The sequence below is a fragment of the Petromyzon marinus genome, chromosome 1, assembly GCF_048934315.1.
Source record: "Petromyzon marinus isolate PM22_M1 ecotype Great Lakes invasive population chromosome 1, UKy_Petmar_22M1.pri1.0, whole genome shotgun sequence".
Lineage (NCBI taxonomy): Eukaryota > Metazoa > Chordata > Hyperoartia > Petromyzontiformes > Petromyzontidae > Petromyzon > Petromyzon marinus.
This window is the reverse complement of record NC_133667.1, coordinates 1,491,887-1,511,797: the sequence shown is the minus strand read 5'-3', so window position 1 is coordinate 1,511,797 and position 19,911 is coordinate 1,491,887. Positions and strand designations below refer to the sequence as shown.

At 55.1% G+C, this 19,911-nt stretch overlaps 1 protein-coding gene across 1 annotated transcript in view; it reads left to right on the top strand.

Annotated features, from left to right (window-relative positions):
• Positions 1-19,911, top strand: part of LOC116941384 (uncharacterized) — a 36,137-nt gene that overhangs the window by 5,393 nt on the left and 10,833 nt on the right. The window contains exon 2 of the mRNA XM_076059979.1: positions 14,516-14,633. The gene's annotated coding sequence lies outside the window, so the exon portion shown is untranslated. The remainder of the gene's footprint in view (positions 1-14,515; positions 14,634-19,911) is intronic.

Below are 19,911 nucleotides of genomic sequence, written 5' to 3'. Positions count from 1 at the left end.
TGTGTGCTGTGTGTGTGTGTGCTGTGTGTGTACTGTGTGTGTGCTGCGTATGTACTGTGTGTGTGCTGTGTGTGTACTGTGTGTGTGCACTGCGTATGTACTGTGTGTGTGCTGTGTGTGTGCTGCGTGTGTACTGTGTGTGTGCTGTGTGTGTACTGTGTGTGTGCGCTGCGTATGTACTGTGTGTGTGCTGCTGTATGTACTGTGTGTGTGCTGTGTGTATACTGTGTATGTGCTGTGTGTGTACTGTGTGTGTGTGCTGCGTGTATACTGTGTATGTGCTGTGTATGTGCTGTGTATGTACTGTGTGTGTGCTGCGTCTGTACTGTGTGTGTGCTGCGTGTGTACTGTGTGTGTGCTGCGTGTGTACTGTGTGTGCGCTGCGTGTGTACTGTGTGTGTGTGCTGCGTGTATACTGTGTGTGTTGTGTGTGTACTGTGTGTGTGCTGCGTGTGTACTGTGTGTGTGTTGTGTGTGTACTGTGTGTGTGCTGCGTGTGTACTGTGTGTGTGTGCTGCGTGTGTACTGTGTGTACTGCTTGTGTGTGTACTGTGTGTACTGCTTGTGTGTGTACTGTGTGTGTGTGCTGCGTGTGTAATGTATGTGTACTGCTTGTGTGTGCTATGTGTGTACTGTGTGTGTGCTGTGTGTGTGCTGCGTGTGTATGTGTGTGCTGTGTCAGAGCCATGTACTGTGTCAGGGCCATTCCCTGTACACCTTGGGGTGCGACAGGGATCCCCTCTGGCTCCCACATTATTTAACATCTGTTTTGACCACGTAGTTCGTGAAGCCTTCAATAGCTGTAGCGGGGAATCTCCATATGGTACAGATATAATGGGAGGCTGATCGATGCCGGGTGCGGTCAAGGGATGGCTCCCTATTGCTCAACCACGTTATGTATGCCGATTATTTGGTAATAGCTGCTCATTCAGAGGAGGAGTTGGAGACGCTGCTGGTGAGACTGGAGCGTGCCACTAAGAGATGGGGCCTTACCATCAGCCCCAACAAAACTAAGCACCTGCCTGGGTATTTTGTACCATCGGACACTCCACCCCCACAACTCCCATTCGGTGATGGGGCAGTTGTGGAGAGAGTGGAAAGTTTCCCATACCTGGGCAGTGTGCTTATGACCGGCTCCAGTTTAACAGCAGAGGTTTCACTCCGAATCAGTCGAGCGGCAATATCTTTTCATCGGTTGCGTAATGCTGTGTGGAAGCTACCTGGTCTGTCGCTCCGCACTAAGCTTCAGGTCTTCCTGGCCCACGGTCATTCCCTCCCTTCTCTACGCTTGCGAAACGTGGACCCCCCTGGTGGAACATCTTCGCCGGTTAGAAACATTTAGGCTGGCCTGCCTACGATCCATCCTGGGTTTAACCAGGCTGGATTGTGTGAGGAGCTCACAAATCCTTGAAAGATCTGGGCACGGTCCCATCGGTGAGCTCCTCCGGCAGGCAAGGCTGCGTTGGTTGGGTCATGTAGCCCGCATGCCCAGCCACCGCATGCCGAAACAGCTTTTGTTCGGCCGATCGAGGGGGCTAAATGGGCGCGGCACGGGCTAGAGAAGAGATGGAGTGATGTGGTACAGGAGGACGTGGAGCTGAGTGGACTTGCCGATGACTGGTACCAGCGGTGTCAAGATCGGCCTCTGTGGAGGAGGCTCGTGAAGGACGCTACTGGGAAGTTCGAGGCAGTCGCCCTCCAACAACAACGGAGGGCGGAGGAGCGACGCTCACAACAACGAGCGGAGCGCCGGGTGGCTAAAGCACAGCAGGTTGGCACAGTAGGGGGCACAAGTGGTGCATCAGCCAGTCATCTCAGTCAGTCGACCCGTGGCACCTGCTGGGTCTGCCCCGTGACCTTCTGCCAGCGGGCGTTCGACACTCCACGTGGCCTCAATGTGCACATGGCCTGGCACAAGCGTCGTGGTGACGTCACCGCCACTTAGTGGCGAATGGCGGTTGTTGTGTGTGTGCCGCGTGTGTACCGTGTGCTGTGTGTGTGCTGCGTGTATACTGTGTGTGTACTGTGTGTGTGCTGTGTGTGTGCTGTGTGTGTACTGTGTGTGTACTGTGTGTGTGTGCTGCGTGTGTGCCGCGTGTGTACCGTGTACTGTGTGTGTGCTATGTGTGTACTGTGTGTGTGCTGCGTGTGCGCTGTGTGTGTACTGCGTGTGCCGCGTGTGTACTGTGTGTGCTGTGTGTGTACTGCGTGTGCCGCGTGTGTACCGTGTACTGTGTGTGTGCTGTGTGTGTACTGTGTCTGTGTACCGTGTGCTGTGTGTGTGTGCTGTGTGTGTACTGTGTGTGTGCTGTGTGTGTGCTGTGTGTGTGCTGTGTGTGCCGCGTGTGTACCGTGTGCTGTGTGTGTGTGCTGTGTGTGTACCGTGTGCTGTGTGTGTGTGCTGTGTGTGTGCTGCGTGTGTACTGTGTGTGTACTGTGTTTACTGTGTGTGTACTGTGTGTATACTGTGTGTGTGTGTGCTGTGTGTGTGTACTGTGTACTGTGTGTGTACTGTGTGTACCGTGTACTGTGTGTGTGCTGTGTGTGCTGTGTGTACTGTGTATACTGTGTGTGTGCTGTGTGTGTGCTGTGTGTGTACTGTGTGTGTGCTGTGTGTGTGCTGTGTGTGTACTGTGTGTGTGTGCTGTGTGTGAGTGCTGTGTGTACTGTGTGTGTACTGTGTGTGTACTGTGTGTATAGTGTGTGTGCTGTGTGTGCTGTGTGTACTGTTTATACTGTGTGTGTGCTGTGTGTACTGTGTGTGTGCTGTGTGTGTGTGCTGTGTGTGTACTGTGTGTGTGTGCTGTGTGTGTGCTGTGTGTGTGTGCTGTGTGTGTGCGTCTGCTGTGTGTGTACTGTGTGCACTGCGTGTGTGTACCGTGTGCTGTGTGTGTGTACTGTGTGTGTGTGCTGTGTGTACCGTGTACTGTGTTTACTGCGTGTGTGTACTGCGATGACTTTGCGTGGCCCCGTACGTGCTAGGGGAGCGAGCGGTTCTATTCCCGGCGGCGGCGGCGGCGGTGAACGGTCGCACCGACCGTGGAGTTCGACTCCACCTTAAACGAGCGCCTCTCGAGAAGCGCTCAGGCCGGTCGTGGTGCTGGCCACACCAGTCGCCTCGTGCGCCCTGCCGCCTCAAGCAGGGCGCTCGCCCCAACAGCACTCTGCCCCAGCAGCCTGTGCAGGCTACCCGGGCCCACCTTTGTCTCTGTGTACGCTCGCCACGCCGAGTATCTCATTGGCACCGCCTCGCATCATTAGCAGTGAAGCCACTCGGCTCGTTTGCATCCCTCTTGCACGCGTCACGTGGACGGGCGGGAGGGGCTATGGGGGGAGGGGGTTTGGGGGGGAGTTGGGGGAGGAGGAGCGGGGAGGAGGGGGGGGAGGAGGGGGGGAGGAGGGGAGGAGGAGCGGGGGGGGGGCGAGGAGGAGGGGGGAGGAGGAGGGGGGGAGGAGGAGCGGGGGGGGCGAGGAGGAGGGGGGGAGGAGCGGGGGGGGCGAGGAGGAGGGGGGGAGGAGGAGGGGGGGAGGAGGAGGGGGGGAGGAGGAGCGGGGGGGGGCGAGGAGGAGGGGGGGAGGAGGGAGGGAGGAGCGGGGGGGGGGCGAGGAGGAGGGGGGAGGAGGAGGGGGGAGGAGGAGCGGGGAGGAGGGAGGACGAGCGGGGGGGGGGCGAGGAGGAGGGGGAAGGAGGAGGGGGGGAGGAGAGCGGGAGGGAGGGAGGACGAGCGGGGGGGGGGCGAGGAGGAGGGGGAAGGAGGGAGGGGGGGAGGAGGGAGAGAGGAGCGGGGAGGAGGGGGGGAGGAGGGGGGGAGGAGGAGGGAGGAGGAGCGGGGGGGGGAACGGGGGGGGAGGGGGGGAGGAGGGAGGGGGGAGAGGGGGGGGAGGTGGGAGGAGGGGGGGGAGGAGGGAGGGAGGAGTGGGGGTGACTCCTCGTGTAAATACTGGGGGGGGGGGGGGGCGTGCGGGGAGGGGGGAGGAGCGGGGGGGGAGGAGCGGGGTGGAGCGAGGGAAAGTGGGGGGAGGGGGGTGACTCTCCGTGTAAATACTGGGGGGGGGGGGGGTGGAGGGGCTATGGGGGAGTGGGGGGAGAAGTGGGGGGAGGGGGGGGGGTGACTCCCCGTGTAATTACTGTGGGGGGGGAGGGGCTGGGGGGTGTAAACCAGCCGGGTGTAAACGCGGTCTCGCTGTGGTGATTAAAGAATGAATGAATGCACGACTCTCGGTAAACGGCGCTGAAGAATGTGCGGGAGACTTTCTCTGAGGCTATGCGCCGAGCTGGATGGTGGTGGTGGCGGGGGGGGGGTGGGTGCTGAGCAAGGGTTGGCAGGCAAGCAATGTTGTTGCGAGTTCTGAATGTAGGTGGGTCGTGCTTTGATGGGGTCGGTGGGTTGGAACCGTAGTTGGGACGGAAAATCAATGTGGGAGTGGGAACCCAGGGACGGCTCATTGGATCGGTGAGGTGGCGAGTTGAGTTGGTGGGCGAGAGCCCAATCGGGCAGGTCGATGGACAGGTGAGTGGGTAGGTGGGCAGGCAAGTTGAGGGAAGGCCAGTATGGTGGGTTCCTCGATGGGTGGGTGGGTGGCTACCAAAGTCCGATTGGCAATGTTTGACCCCCCACCTCCACCCTGCAGGTGAACTCAGCCCGCGGGTCAAACGTCGTCCCCCCTGGGGATGGCAAAGGCGGGCGGGCGACCGTGGTCCTAGCCACCGCACCACCTTGTCCGTGCCTCCTCCTGCGTGGCTGGCGACTGTGGTGGTGGTGGTGGTCTGCCGCCGTGACCGCGCGTAGGCCCTCCCAACATGTGCCATTTGGCCAGGAGCGGCTTCACCGGTGGGGGGGGGGGGTGTGTGGGGGGGGTGTGGTGGGGGGGGTGTGGTGGGGGGGGGTGTGGTGGGGAGGGGGCGCATGCCTCGACCCACAAACGGGCGACAGATGTTCACGATCTGTCATCCTTCCCGAGTCTCAGCCAATTTTGCAACACACTTCAAAGCGGCGTTATCCCCCCCCCAACCCCCCCCCCCCCCAAATAAACCGCTTATTCTGCGCGTGCGCGTGTGGTGTTCAAGCCAGGAGTGGACATTCCACGTTCTCATGGTAGGGGCGAGTCTATCCACACACACTCACGCAAGAAAAATGGTACTGATTTTGTTTTTTTTATCGGCCCCGAAGGGATGATTGGCCGATGATCCACCCGGCCGGATTCCACGTGGGTTCGTCTACTTGTGGGGAGCGGTGGCGCAACGATTCCCGCTCACGGCCAACACCACCGGTGACGATTATCTGGACCGATCCTGGGCCTCCCCTAGGTCGACCCAGCCTCAAACGAGTGCCTGGCGCGGTGTGTGTAGTAAACATCGCCACTGGGAGAGACAAAGACGGCCGGGCGTGGTGCTGGCCACCCACCCACCCCCTCGTGTGCCACAGTGCCGGTAGCCTTCATAGGTGCTGCTCGCTAACAGCACTTGCCCCCACAGTCTGTAAAGGCTATACTGGGGGGGGGGTCTTTATCTCTGCATGTATCTAAGTATCTATGTGCGTGTGCTGTGTGGACATGTATCTGGACGATAGCGGGAGGCGGTGTTGTAGTGGTTCGTGCAACTGCGCTACGAACCCGGCGACCCGAGTTCGACTCCCGCTTACGACAAACACCGGTGGCCAATCGAATATCTGTGCCGGTCCTGGGCCTCCCCTAGGGCGACTCAGCTGTAAAACAAAAAAACACAAGTACCTGGTGCGGTGCGTGCGTGTGTGTGTGTGCGCGTGCGTGAACATCAGCACCGGGGAGACAAAGGCGTCCGGGCGTGAACGATAATCCGGCCCACACCACGCAACCCCAGCTCCGGTGGCGTCCCGGCCTTCACAAAGTTGCTCGCTACTTTCTTAGCAAACAGCACTTGCCCTCCCTCCCCCCCTCCACACACACCGTGCCGTTGAAGGCTACCCGGGGGGCCTTTGCCTGTGTCTCTGTCTATCCATCCGCACGCGCTGGGGTGTGCCGGTGTCCCCCTCGCTGCCCAGAGAGTCGCGCATTCCTCTCCCGCGCGTTCCGACTCGCACTGCTGGGAGGCGACACCTCGCCCCCACCCCCTCGCCCCCCCCCCGCTCGCCGCCCCCCCTCGTCCCCCCCTCGCCTCCCCCCTCGCCTCCCCCTCGCCTCCCCCCCTCGCCCTCCCCCCCACGCCTCCCCCTCCCTCCTCCTCCTTCCACCCCGTCACCTCCAAAAACCGACGACAACATCAACGCACGCTCCAACTCCCTCCTCCTCCCCATCATCCTCATCCGGATTTCAGCTCTGCAGCGGCGTTAGGAGGTGGCAGGCAGCAGTGAGCGGGCCACGCAATGGACGCGAGCGTTGTCAACGCGCTCGGCCGGAACGGTGCAGAACCTCACGTGGGGATCTTCCCACCCCACCACCGCCCCTCCACATCCTCTCTCTCTCTGTCTCTCTGCCTCTCTCTGTGTGTGTGTGTGTCTCTCTGTCTCTCTCTCTGTGTCTCTCTGTCTCTCTATCTCTGTGTCTCTGTGTGTATCTCTCTGTCTCGCTGTGTGTGTCTCTCTGTCTCTATCTCTCTCTCTGTCTCTCTGTCTCTGTGTATCTCTGTGTGTGTCTCTCTGCCTCTCTGTGTGTGTGTGTCTCTGTCTCTCTCTGTGTGTCTCTCTGTCTCTCTATCTCGCTGTGTGTGTCTCTCTGTCTCTGTCTCTGTGTCTCTGTGTGTGTGTCTCTCTGCCTCTCTGTGTGTGTGTGTCTCTGTCTCTCTCTGTGTGTCTCTCTGTCTCTCTATCTCGCTGTGTGTGTCTCTCTGTCTCTGTCTCTCTGTCTCTGTGTCTCTGTGTGTGTCTCTCTGTCTCTCTGTGTGTGTGTGTCTCTGTCTCTCTCTGTGTGTCTCTCTGTCTCTCTGTCTCGCTGTGTGTCTCTCTGTCTCTCTATCTCGCTGTGTGTGTCTCTCTGTCTCTCTCTCTGTCTCTCTCTCTGTGTCTCTCTGCCTCTCTCTCTATGTGTCTCTCTCTCTGTCTCTTTATCTCTCTATCTCTCTCTGTCATAATCTCCCTTGCAGAAGCGCACAACATGGACGTGAGCCTCCTCTTCTTGGATCAGGAGAAGGCCTTTGACAGGGTGAGCCACGAGTACCGTGGACAAACTCCTTAACGACGCTCGGCTTCGGCCCGGCCTTCATCTCGCACGTGAGGCTGCTGTACACGGGGGGCACGTCCAGCCTCTTGAAGATAAACCAGCGGCTCGGCGTCCCCTTTCCCTGTGACGAGGGCGGTCAGACGGGGATGCCCCCTCTCGGGGCTGCTGTACCACCCTGTCCATTGAGCCACTGCTACGCCACCTCAGACGAAACCTGTCTGGCCTCAAGGTCCCGGGACCTGGGAACGCGGCCGTCAAGCTCTCGGCTTACGCAGACGACGTCGTGACACGTCGTGTTCCACGACACGCGTGACGCCTCCGCGCTCTGCCAGGCGGTTGCAGCGTACGAGAGGGCCTCCTCCGCCAGGGTCAACTGGGCCAAGTGCGAGGCCTCCCTCTGTGTGTTTGGGGTCGCGAGGCGGCGTTCGCTCTGTGCTCCTCTAAGGAGGAGTCGGTTGGCGAAACGACGGAGTCAAGTACCTGGGGGTTTACCTGGGGAAACCACGTGACGTCGCTCTGAACAACTGTACCGAGCCGGCCGACACGATCGAGGCTAAATTACTGACATGGGCGCAACGCCTCGCTCCGCAGATGTCATTCAGGGGCCGAGTGCTCGTCGCTAACACCCTGGCAGCGTCCGTGCTGTGGCACAAGACCAAGGCCCTCCAGCCTCCCGCTTGGGTGCTCACCAGAGTCAACCGCTCACTCGCTCGCTCACTTCGTCTGGCACGGGAAGCCCCGGCTCAGGCCGGGCGTTCTCTGCCTGCCGGTGGGCGAGGGCGGCCAGGATTCTGGTGGACTTCGCCGCCAGGGTCACGAGCTTCAGGCTCGTGGCGGTCAGGCGGCTGCCGTACGACCGGGACGAGCTACCCGGGAAGTCGCCGGCCCTCGTCCTGCTAATGAATGCAGGGGGGTGCCTGGGGTACGGACAGGAGCTCTTCCTGACGGACCTGAGCCTGGTCGACTACACGAGGCTGCCGGGTTATCACCGGAGCCTCTTGGACGCGTGGCGGAGCTTCGAGTGGAGCAGAACGCGGCGCGCCCTACGACCTCGCGCGGTTCCTCAACGAGCCCCTCGTTCTGCAACGGCCTCTTCCAGGGGATCAGAGGAGAGAGAGGACCCTGAGGCTCAGCGCCTCACGTCGGCAGGGCTGCGGACAGTCTTCCACCTCGTGCAGGCCCCACCACCAGCGCAAGTGGAAGACCGCAGCTGAGATCGCCGGCTCCGCGGGACTCTGCTGCGTGCTCGCCGGGGAGAATCTGCTGCGCCATGAAGGAGCTGCGCCTGAAGCTGGAGGCGCAGGGGGACGGTGGCGGCCCTCCACCCCCCCCCCTCCTCCTCCTCCTTCCCGGAGTTGTGCTTCTCCTGCATGCAGCCTCCAGGCCACAGCGACTCCGGCAAGCTGCCGAAGCTCCGAGGCTGCGGGAACGTGCCCCTGAAGAGCGCCCCGAACACAGCGCTCTCGACACGTGGCTGTGTCAAGGCGCTGCATTGCCGGGACCTGGCCGACCTCATTGCGGCCACCCCCCCCCCCCCCCCCCCCCAGTGGAAACAAATATCCAAGTCTCCCGTTAGCCAAATGCTGCGGTGACCTCCGGTGGAGATTGGCAGACTCTACGTTGCCATCGGCCGTGTGGCTCAGCCAGAATCTCGCCGGGGGTAACAGACTTGGTGCATTTCCTGCGGTGCCAGGGAGGATCTGTCCCACCGGTACAAACGCTGCCAGCGGCTCAAACCCAATGTTCCACCTTTGGGGGGACATCTTCAGGAAACTGGGGGTGCCCTTCTACAACAGCAGCTTGGTACATGGGGTGGTGCCTTACCTGGCTAACAAGCGCCATGACCTCGCCAACTTCGCCTGCGCTCAGGCGAAGTTGGCGGTGTTACAGAACGGGGAAAAAGATGCTGGAAGGTGACACTGACGGCTGCTCCGTGCTGCTTCCAGTGTTCAGGGGCCTGCTCAAGGTGCGGCTCCGGCTGGAGCACGCCACGTGACACACGCACGTGTCTGTGATGTGCAGCGCGTCTTCTTCGAACGCTGGGGAGCCGGACAAGCCCCTCTCTGTACCAGTGTGGACGGCACCCGACGTGTTCACCTTCTGAAGCGCTCGCTCGTCACCGTGGCGTGCGCGATGACCACCACCAGCACCACCACCACGTGACTTTTCTTTCGTGTTGTTTGCGACGCATTTAGCGCCACAGCGCGTGGATTTATAGTGTTTGTTATTTGTGTTGCTGGTGACTTTGTGTGTTTCGTATCGGAATCGCCTTCAGTGCTGTTGCTGCTGGCGGCAATAAAAGTTGTTTAAAAGTCAAAGTCTCTCTCTGTCTCTCTCTCCCTCTCTCTGTCTCTCTCTCTGTCTCTCTCTGTCTCTCTCTCCCTCTCTCTGTCTCTCTCTGTCTCGCTCTCTGTCTCTCTGTCTTTCTCTGTCTCTCTCTGTCTCTCTCTCTCTGTCTCTCGCTGTCTCTCTCTCTATCTCGCTCTCTGTCTCTCTCTGTCTCTCTCTGTCTCTCTCTCCCTCTCTCTGTCTCTCGCTGTCTCTCTCTGTCTCGCTCTCTGTCTCTCTCTCCCAAGGGGTTCACAATGCCCGTGTCGTGCCAGGACACCTCTCTCTCTCTCCGTCCGTCCGTCAGGAGGACGCTCACAATGGCCGTGTCGTGTCAGAGCACCTGGAGCTGTAAGCCCCCCCCCCCCGGCTCTGAGTGTATCCACGACGGGCGGGTGCTGGGGGAAGCCCGCAGTGGCCGTGCCAGCGCGCTGAGCCGTGTCTCTCTCTGTCATTGTTCACGGTGGCCGTGTCGCATCAAAGCAGCTGAGCTATAAGCCACCGGGGTCTGAATGTATCCACGGGCGGGGGGTGGGGGGTGGGAGGGCCTCTCAGTGGCCATGTCGGAGACACTGAGCCAGCACATCCGAGAGTCCATGGGTTCAAGCCCTGGTGCTGGGTGTCACTCCTGCTGCAAGCGTGCAGCGTCAATCCACTGCTGGATGGGGGGGGCCCTGGTGGGGGGCCCTCCCCTCCCTCCCTCCCTCTCCATCCCTCCCTCCCTCTCCACGTGGTGCTGACCCTGACGATGCCTGCAGTATAAATTGAGTTTGCGTGTCTCTCTCTCATCATCATCACGGTGGCTAGGAGATGTTAACTACCTCGCCTGGTATACAGAAGGTCGTGGGTTCCATCCCGACCATGACGATGCCTGCTGTATAAATTGAGTTTGCGTGTCTCTCTCTCTCTCATCATCATCAGGGTGGCTAGGAGATGTTAACTACCTCGCCTGGTATACAGGAGGTCGTGGGTTCCATCCCGACCCTGACGATGCCTGCTGTATAAATTGAGTTTGCGTGTCTCTCTCTCTCTCATCATCATCACGGCGGCTAGGAGATGTTAACTACCTCGCCTGGTATACAGAAGGTCGTGGGTTCCATCCCGACCCTGACGATGCCTGCTGTATAAATTGAGTTTGCGTGTCTTTCTCTCATCATCATCAGGGTTACTAGGAGATGTTAACTACCTCGCCTGGTATACAGGAGGTCGTGGGTTCCATCTCGACCCTGACAATGCCTGCTGTACAAATTGAGTTTGCGTCTCTCTCTCTCTCTCATCATCATCAGGGTTACTAGGAGATGTTAACTACCTCGCCTGGTATACAGAAGGTCGTGGGTTCCATCCCGACCCTGACGATGCCTGCTGTATAAATTTAGTTTGCGTGTCTCTCTCTCTCTCATCATCATCAGGGTTACTAGGAGATGTTAACTACCTCGCCTGGTATACAGAAGGTCGTGGGTTCCATCCCGACCCTGACGATGCCTGCTGTATAAATTTAGTTTGCGTGTCTCTCTCTCTCTCTCATCATCACGGTGGCTAGGATATGTTAACTACCTCGCCTGGTATACAGAAGGTCGTGGGTTCCATCCCGACCCTGAAGAATGCCAGCTGTATAAATTGAGTTTGCGTGTCTCTCTCTCTCTCTCATCATCATCACGGCGGCTAGGAGATGTTAACTACCTCGCCTGGTATACAGAAGGTCGTGGGTTCCATCCCGACCCTGACGATGCCTGCTGTATAAATTGAGTTTGCGTGTCTCTCTTTCATCATCATCAGGGTTACTAGGAGATGTTAACTACCTCGCCTGGTATACAGGAGGTCGTGGGTTCCATCTCGACCCTGACAATGCCTGCTGTATAAATTGAGTTTGCGTCTCTCTCTCTCTCTCATCATCATCAGGGTTACTAGGAGATGTTAACTACCTCGCCTGGTATACAGAAGGTCGTGGGTTCCATCCCGACCCTGACGATGCCTGCTGTATAAATTTAGTTTGCGTGTCTCTCTCTCTCATCATCACGGTGGCTAGGATATGTTAACTACCTCGCCTGGTATACAGAAGGTCGTGGGTTCCATCCCGACCCTGACGATGCCTGCTGTATAAATTGAGTTTGCGTGTCTCTCTCTCTCATCATCACGGTGGCTAGGAGATGTTAACTACCTCGCCTGGTATACAGGAGGTCGTGGGTTCCATCCCGACCCTGACGATGCCTGCTGTATAAATTGAGTTTGCGTGTCTCTCTCTCTCTTTGGTCCCGTCGATTTTTCTGCGGGTCCTTCGGGTTTCCCTTTCACATTTAGAATCAACATCACCACGCATTTAGAGTTAATTGGCTTCTGCGATACATTTCCGGATGTAAAGCCACTTCGTGGAACTAACTTTTGTTTGCATTTCGCTTCTGAAAATGAGCTACCTAGCTCAGCGGGTCTCACCTGGTAAAATAAAGTATAGTTTAGTTCCTAGTTTTTAGTTTAGCTTTAGTTTAATTTTAGAGTTTAGTTTCAGCGTTTAGATTTTAAACTCGATTAAAAACTAGCGGACGGACAGAGTCACAATTCCTGACACTCTAACACAGTGCTTCTTAGCCTGGGGTGCGAAATACCCTCTCTGAATGTGCGCGACGTGGCCGGATTAGCTTAGAAGGTAAATCATCGAAACACAAATTAAGCACAGGCACGTACGTTACAACTAACTTCGTGTCATCAAACACCCGATGCGTTTATTGACATCATACTTACGTTTCCCCCCCCCCCCCTTTAAACAATTGAGAACCAAAAAAGGGGCTACGGGTGCCGGCATCGAAGTTCAAGAGCCGCCGCGTAAATCGGAAGGAATCGCAAAGTTGGCATTCGCCGGTCTCAGCACTTCGTCAATATTCACCGACACGCATTTCGCGGCCCGCCAAAGTTTACATTGCGATATGGGGAACGGGAATCCACCACCCCCACGCCCCAGTGACGGAGGGCAATAAACCCCCCCCCCGCCCGCGTCACCACTCTCACCCCCTCCAGAGTCACCACGCGAAAATTCCCAGCCTCTGATAACAATCGGCCACACGTGTCAACGCGAAAGTGGCCGCGCGCGCGTGTGCGCGTGATGCTCTGAGTGTGTGCATGTGTAACACTTGGCTATATAGACACGAGCCTGCCCACTTTAATGTACACTCGTGCACGTGCGCCGGCTCTCCCGACTCGCATCGAAATCGGCTCCAGTGCCCGTTGCTGCTGGCAGCAATAAAAGTGGTTTAGGAGTCAAAGGCTCTCTCACTATCTCCTCTCTTATCTCGCCTCTCTCTCCTCTCTACCCCCTGTCTCTCTCCTATCTCTCTCTCTCTCTCACTATCACCTCTCTCTCTCTCCTCTCTACGCTCCTGTCTCTCCCCTGTCTCTCCCCTCTATCTCACCCTCTCACTATCTCCTCTCTCACTATCTCCCCTCTCTCTCTCACTATCTCCTCTCTCACTATCTCCCCTCTCTCTCTCTCACTATCACCTCTCCCTCCCCTGTCTCTCCCCTCTCTCTTCCCCTCTAGCCCCCCTCTCATCTCACTCTCCCCTCCACCGCTCGAGGCGCGTGCTCTCCATCCCCCCCACCCCCTCGCCGCCCCTGCCCTACCGACTTCGACTCACCCTTACCTGTCGGCAGCCCTCCAGGTAAGGTGATGATGACACGTGACGCGCAGGCGAGCGGTGTCGGGAGCGCCACGTGCGGCGGGGGGAGACGGAGCGATAGAATCGGCCTTCGTGGCATTGCGGTGGAGTAGGTGGCGGCGACTTGGGGAGGAGGCCTGAACCGTCCAGCAGTGGATTGACCATGGCTGATGAGGGAGGAGGGGGGGCTAAGAGAACATTTACGTAGGGGTCACAAACGTGGACTTAATCTTATTGATTGACCAGTGAAAGCGCTTCAATGCTAACCCCAGTCTTAGCCTTAAACCACCGCTCTAACCATAGCCCTAAGATTGTCTATCACCCTAGCGCCTGCCCTAGTTACAACCCTAGCCTCAGCCTTGGCTGTAAGCCGAGTCCTAACTCTGGCTTTAACCCTAACCCTGCATATAACCCGAGCCCGAAACGTTATTCTAACCCTAGCCCTAACCCCAATACATTCGTCTCCCTGTATGTGTTCCGTCCTAGGCAGTACCCATCGTATTTATTGTATTTTTGTAATCCGATGTTCGGAAGCCGCTGGACCATTGAGATCTCGTTTCTTTAAAACTGCTTCTTGTGCTAAGGTTGTTCTTCATCCTTGTCCCCTGCACCTCCGATTAGCACGGTTGGCTACGTTCGGTGCGAAAGAAGTTCATCATACGTACACTACACTATACACTACACTATACACTACACTATACACTACTATACACTACACTACACTATTATACACCAAATTATACACTACACTATACACTACACTATACACTACTATACACTACACTATACACTACACTATACACTACACTATTATACACTAAACTACTATACACTACACATGCTACAATATACAACTACACCACACCTCCGATTAGCACGGTTGGCTACGTACGCTGCCCAAAGAGGTTCAACACACGTGCAAGTTCAACGCACAGCACGAACACGCAACGCACGACTGAGGTCCTTCCATAACGCGGGATGGAGGTGGTGTGCCTCGACCACTCCGGACCAGCGATGCTGCCTGCTCAGGGCTTTAATCAGAGCAGAGGACGCACGGGGAGCCTACCGTACCGAGGCCTTTACACCCTCGACGTCGTCTGTTTGCAAGGGATTGACAAAGAGCGATCTGGTAACGTCGGCAGGATGTGTGGCAGTCTCGACTGAGGGGCAATTTCCCAGCGATAGGGAGTAATGTCGATGATGTTACGTTGATTGTGATAGATGCTGATGTCGCAGCGATGGTGATGGTCATGTTGTTACAGTGATGATGTTATTTTGATGATGGGGATGTGATGATGATTATGATGATGTTACAGTGATGATGTTGATAATTATGATTCCCAATTCTCTCCCCCACCCCCCTCTCCTCTCCCTCTCATCTCCCTCTCTCCTCGTCGTGTACATAGATTACCCTCCTACCCTTGGCAAAACACGCAACGTTGCGAGGAAGCGCTCATCATCATCATCAGCAGCAGCGTCATCATCATCAGCAGCAGCAGCAGCGGCGGCATCGGCGCAACTAAGGTAACCACCCCAGCGGTCACGTTAGCCGACGCATCTTTGACCTCCGACGCGGTGGCCCATGCAACCCTCGTCAAAAGACGTCACTCACGGGGGACCAATCACGTCCTGCTGTGAGGTAAGAGCTAACTGGTGCTGATGCTGCAGTAGTCGCAGTTGAATCGTCCACCGTTAATGCCCCAGCACCATCGCCGCCGCTGGGCATTTAGAATCAGAATCTTTATTTGGAACCGCAGGAGGTATCTGATGAGCTGTGAAGTTCTTTACTCTTTGGTTCTATTCGGTAAAGTCACGTAAAAAAAAACTTTACCGAACAGAACCATAATGTGAAATTCTTGTTTCACAGATGTCAAAGTAGGGGCAAGTTACAACAACAGAGACAGTACACAAACACGATAGGAGTGTAATCTATAGGAAAGGTAAACACATCACCTGAAAACTATATGCAAGTCAATTTGTATTTTTAATCTTACCAGGTAATGCCCGCTGAGTTATTCACTTATTTTTCAAAAGCGAACTGGCCCCAAATGATAGCTCAACAAAGCGGCTTATGATGTGGACATTTATAGCGGCCCAAAAAGAATCATCTAAATCGTGCGTGCTTCTAAATGTGAATGAGAAATAAACAACCCTGGAATGGAAGCCGTATTCACCAGGGCGGCCCGCCAGATATGAAAGCGCGAACCTGTTGCACGCAAAGCGACGAACTCACAACCCCCCACGCGCGCGTTCCTGGTGGGCCGAGTCACCCTCCGTGGGGTGGGTGGGGTGGTTACAGAGCCCCAGGCGACGGCGTCTCTCTCCGGGTGTCACCTTACCCGGGAGAGAACGACTCCGAGAGAGAGAGAGACCGAGAGAGAGATCCAGAGAGAGAGATAAAGAGTGAGATATCCAGGGAGAGAGAGGGGAGATCCAGAGAGAGATCCAGAGAGAGATCCAGAGAGAGATCCAGGGAGAGATCCAGGGAGAGATCCAGAGAGAGAGATCCAGAGAGAGATCCAGAGAGAGATCCAGAGAGAGAGACCGAGAGAGAGATCCAGAGAGAGATCCAGAGAGAGATCCAGAGAGAGAGATCCAGAGAGAGATCCAGAGAGAGATCCAGAGAGAGATCTAGAGAGAGATCCAGAGAGAGATCCAGAGAGAGATCCAGAGAGAGATCCAGAGAGAGATCCAGAGAGAGAGATCCAGAGAGAGATCCAGAGAGAGATCTAGAGAGAGATCCAGGGAGAGAGAGGGGAGATCCAGAGAGAGATCCAGAGAGAGATCCAGAGAGAGAGAGAGAGAGATAGAGCCAGAGAGAGAGAGAGATCCAGAGAGAGATCCAGAGAGAGAGAGATCCAGAGAGAGATCCAGAGAGAGATCCAGAGAGAGAGATCCAGAGAGAGATCCAGGGAGAGCTCCAGAGAGAGATCCAGAGAGAGAGAGAGAGATCCAGAGAGAGATCCAGAGAGAGATCCAGAGAGAGATCCAGAGAGAGAGATCCAGAGAGAGATCCAGAGAGAGATCCAGAGAGAGATCCAGAGAGAGAGCGAGAGAGAGAGATCCAGAGAGAGATCCAGAGAGAGAGAGATCCAGAGAGAGATCCAGAGAGAGAGAGAGATCTAGAGAGAGATCCAGAGAGAGATCCAGAGAGAGATCCAGAGAGAGATCCAGAGAGAGATCCAGGGAGAGAGATCCAGAGAGAGATCCAGAGAGAGATCCAAAGAGAGAGAGATCCAGAGAGAGATCCAGAGAGAGATCCAGAGAGAGATCCAGGGAGAGAGATCCAGAGAGAGATCCAGAGAGAGATCCAGAGAGAGATCCAGAGAGAGATCCCGGGAGAGAGAGGGGAGATCCAGAGAGAGATCCAGAGAGAGATCCAGAGAGAGATCCAGACAGAGATCCAGAGAGAGATCCAGAGAGAGGGGAGATCCAGAGAGAGATCCAGAGTGAGATCCAGAGTGAGATATCCAGAGAGAGAGAGAGATCCAGAGAGAGATCCAGAGAGAGATCCAGAGAGAGATCCAGGGAGAGATCCAGAGAGAGATCCAGAGAGAGATCCAGAGAGAGATCCAGAGAGAGATCCAGAGAGAGATCCAGAGAGAGATCCAGAGAGAGATCCAGGGAGAGATCCAGAGAGAGATCCAGAGAGAGATCCAGAGAGAGATCCAGAGAGAGAGAGAGAGATCCAGAGAGAGATCCAGAGAGAGATCCAGAGAGAGATCCAGAGAGAGAACCAGAGAGAGATCCAGAGTGAGATATCCAGGGAGAGATCCAGAGAGAGATCCAGAGTGAGATCCAGAGAGAGATCCAGAGTGAGATATCCAGGGAGAGATCCAGAGAGAGATCCAGAGTGAGATCCAGAGTGAGATATCCAGGGAGAGAGAGAGATCCAGAGAGAGATCCAGGGAGAGAGATCCAGGGAGAGAGAGAGAGAGATCCAGAGAGAGAGAGAGAGGGGGAGATCCAGAGAGAGAGCCAGAGAGAGATCCAGAGAGAGAGAGAGAGATCCAGGGAGAGAGAGATCCAGGGAGAGAGCCAGAGGAGTAGAGAGAGGGAGAGGGAAGGGGTAAGAAGGAGGAGAGCAGAGCGTGAAATCTTTCGTGAAATATTTCATTTAAAAAAGGGGGGGGGGGGAGCACATAAAGCAAAGCATTAATAAAAAGAAACGAAATGATGAACGAAGCAAAGTGCCGACTACACCGAGCATCTTCTCGTTTCCTCTGATCGTAAACAAAAAGAGAGCCAGAGAGAGAGAGTCGGCGCAAATATTGACCGATATCTGTCGCGGGAAAATCCGAGACGAGGCGCCGATTGAGCCGCCGCCACCGCCACAATCAGTGCCCACTCATCGGATTAAGGTCTCCGAGAGAGTTATTATTGTCACTACTATTATGATTGCTCACGTTTCCGACGACGACAAGAACGAAACGCGACGCAATTAAGGCAGTGCCGGATGAAGCTCGTGCGGGGCACTGTAGCATTATGTTATAAAGGGGCCCTACATTTTTTTTTAAAAAAACCTCATAAATATTAAAACACATACATCTTTTACTTGCCTAGTAAAGTAATTGTGTATTTTCATTTGCTATACGGCCAGATAATTATACGACAGATCGCTAAACTTAAACACCCGGCCGTTCGTAAATGTTGAAGGTGGTATAGTACTATAGTAATAGAGCAAGTGCAGAATCACTGAACTGGAATTGATAGCGTGAAAGCATTTAGCGCGGGGCCCTTAAAAGTGCGGGGCCCGTAGCAACATATGTAGTAGCTACTCTTGCTACGGGGATGACACTTCACTTAAAGCTTTCGTGACTGCAGGAATTCATACTCTTTGGGTCACGTAGATAGAAAAATAATAATGATAAAAATCACGACGTTTCGATCGCAACACAAGCAATCGTCCTCAGGTGAAAAATATATAGCAAGAGGTGCAGAAGCAGGACGTTATATAGGCCTCAGATGGGTGGGACCCAAGGGTAAGTGGGCGGGGTTAGAGAAGGAAGATCGAGGGCATTGTATTGCTGGCCATTGTATTGTGAGAGATTAGCATGTCAATTTTTGTTCCTGGGTAGTAAGTGTTATTTCGTGATTGCTTGTGCCTAAAAAGTATAGAAAATGGCTATTAATCCCCACAAACTCTGCTTTTGTGACCAGGACAGTGATATTTAGAACTTTACCTATTTTCAATGAGAAAATGGGCTAATTTGTGTCTTTTCGTTAGCATACAGTCAGATAAAACAACATATGAATCAAAATTTACATGTATTTATACTAAAGCAATACAAAAATGACTACAAAAGATTTAGAAGTGAGTAGTTTTTCGAGATTTACGGTTATATTGTAAATAACTTTCACGAATCAGCCCCCAAATGTAGTCTCCCATCATGTTCTCGTTATACTGTCCTTGGTAGCGGCGTTCAAAGCCCAGCATATCCTGGCAGAAGCGCTCGCCTTGCTCCACCGAGTACGCTCCCATGTTCTCCTTGAATTTATCAAGATGAGCATCAAGGATATGGACTTTGAGGGGCATCCTACAGCCCATTGTGCCGTAGTTCTTCACCAGAGTCTCAACCAGCTCCACATAGTTTTCAATCTTGTGATTGCCCAGGAAGCCACGAGCCACTGCGACAAAGGTGTTCCAAGCCGCTTTCTCCTTACTAGTGAGCTTCTTGGGGAATTCATTGCACTCCAGGATCTTCTTTATGTGGTCCGACGAAGACACCGGCTTTGGCCTTTGCCTCAAACGGCTTAGGGAAGAAGTCTTGAAGGTACTTGAAGGCTGCCAACTCCTTACCTACAGCTCTGACAAATTGTTTCATAAGGCCCAAGTTGATGTGCAGTGGTGGCATCAGCACCTTCCGGGGGTCCACCAGTGGCTTCCACTTGACGTTGTTCCTCCCCACAGAGAACTCGGTCCGCTGTGGCCAGTCCCGCCTGTGGTAGTGCGCCTTGGTGTCCTTGCTGTCCCAAAGGCAACGATAGCAGGGAAACTTGGTTAAACCGCCTTGGAGACCCATCAGGAATGTCACCATTTTGAAGTCTCCGATGACCTCCCAACCGTACTCATCATACTTCAAGGCGTCCATCAAGGCCTTGATGCTGTTGTAATCTTCTTTGAGATGCACCGAGTGAGCCAGGGGAAGAGACGGGTACTTGTTACCATTATGGAGCAGCACGGCTTTGGGGCTCCTGGATGAGCTGTCAATGAAGAGGCGCCACTCATTCTGGTTACAGGCGATTCTGATTGCCTCGAACAGACTGGTCACATTGTGGCAGAAGGAGAGCCCATCTTGACGGGTGATGAAGTTGCAAAAAGATTTGTGATGCTTCCTCTGATCTGCGACTTGCACACTTTCATCCAACAAGTTCCACTGCTTGAGCCTCGACGTCAAAAGCTCGTCATTGGACTTGGTGAGACCAAGATCTCTGATCAAGTCGTTGAGGACTTTTTGGTTGGGGTAGTATGAGTTTCTCTCCTCAGCTGCACCTCTGAAATTGTCATCTGGATCTACAACGTCTTCCTTGCTCTCTGACTTGCTGCTCTCTTCTGAAGACGGCTGCTCTCTCTCCGGAGGAGCGGGTATGGGGAGCTCAGGGCAGTGTGGCACCGGGGCAATGGATGAAGGAAGGTCCGGATACGTGATAGCAGGTGCATTCTTGCCAGTCCGACGTTAGGAAGGGTCCACCATGCAGAAGTAGCAGTTGCTTGAGTGGTCAGTGGGTTCCTGCCAAATTATTGGGCTAGCGAACTTCATGGCTCTCTTTTCCCCTCTGTACCATCCCACAAAAATACATT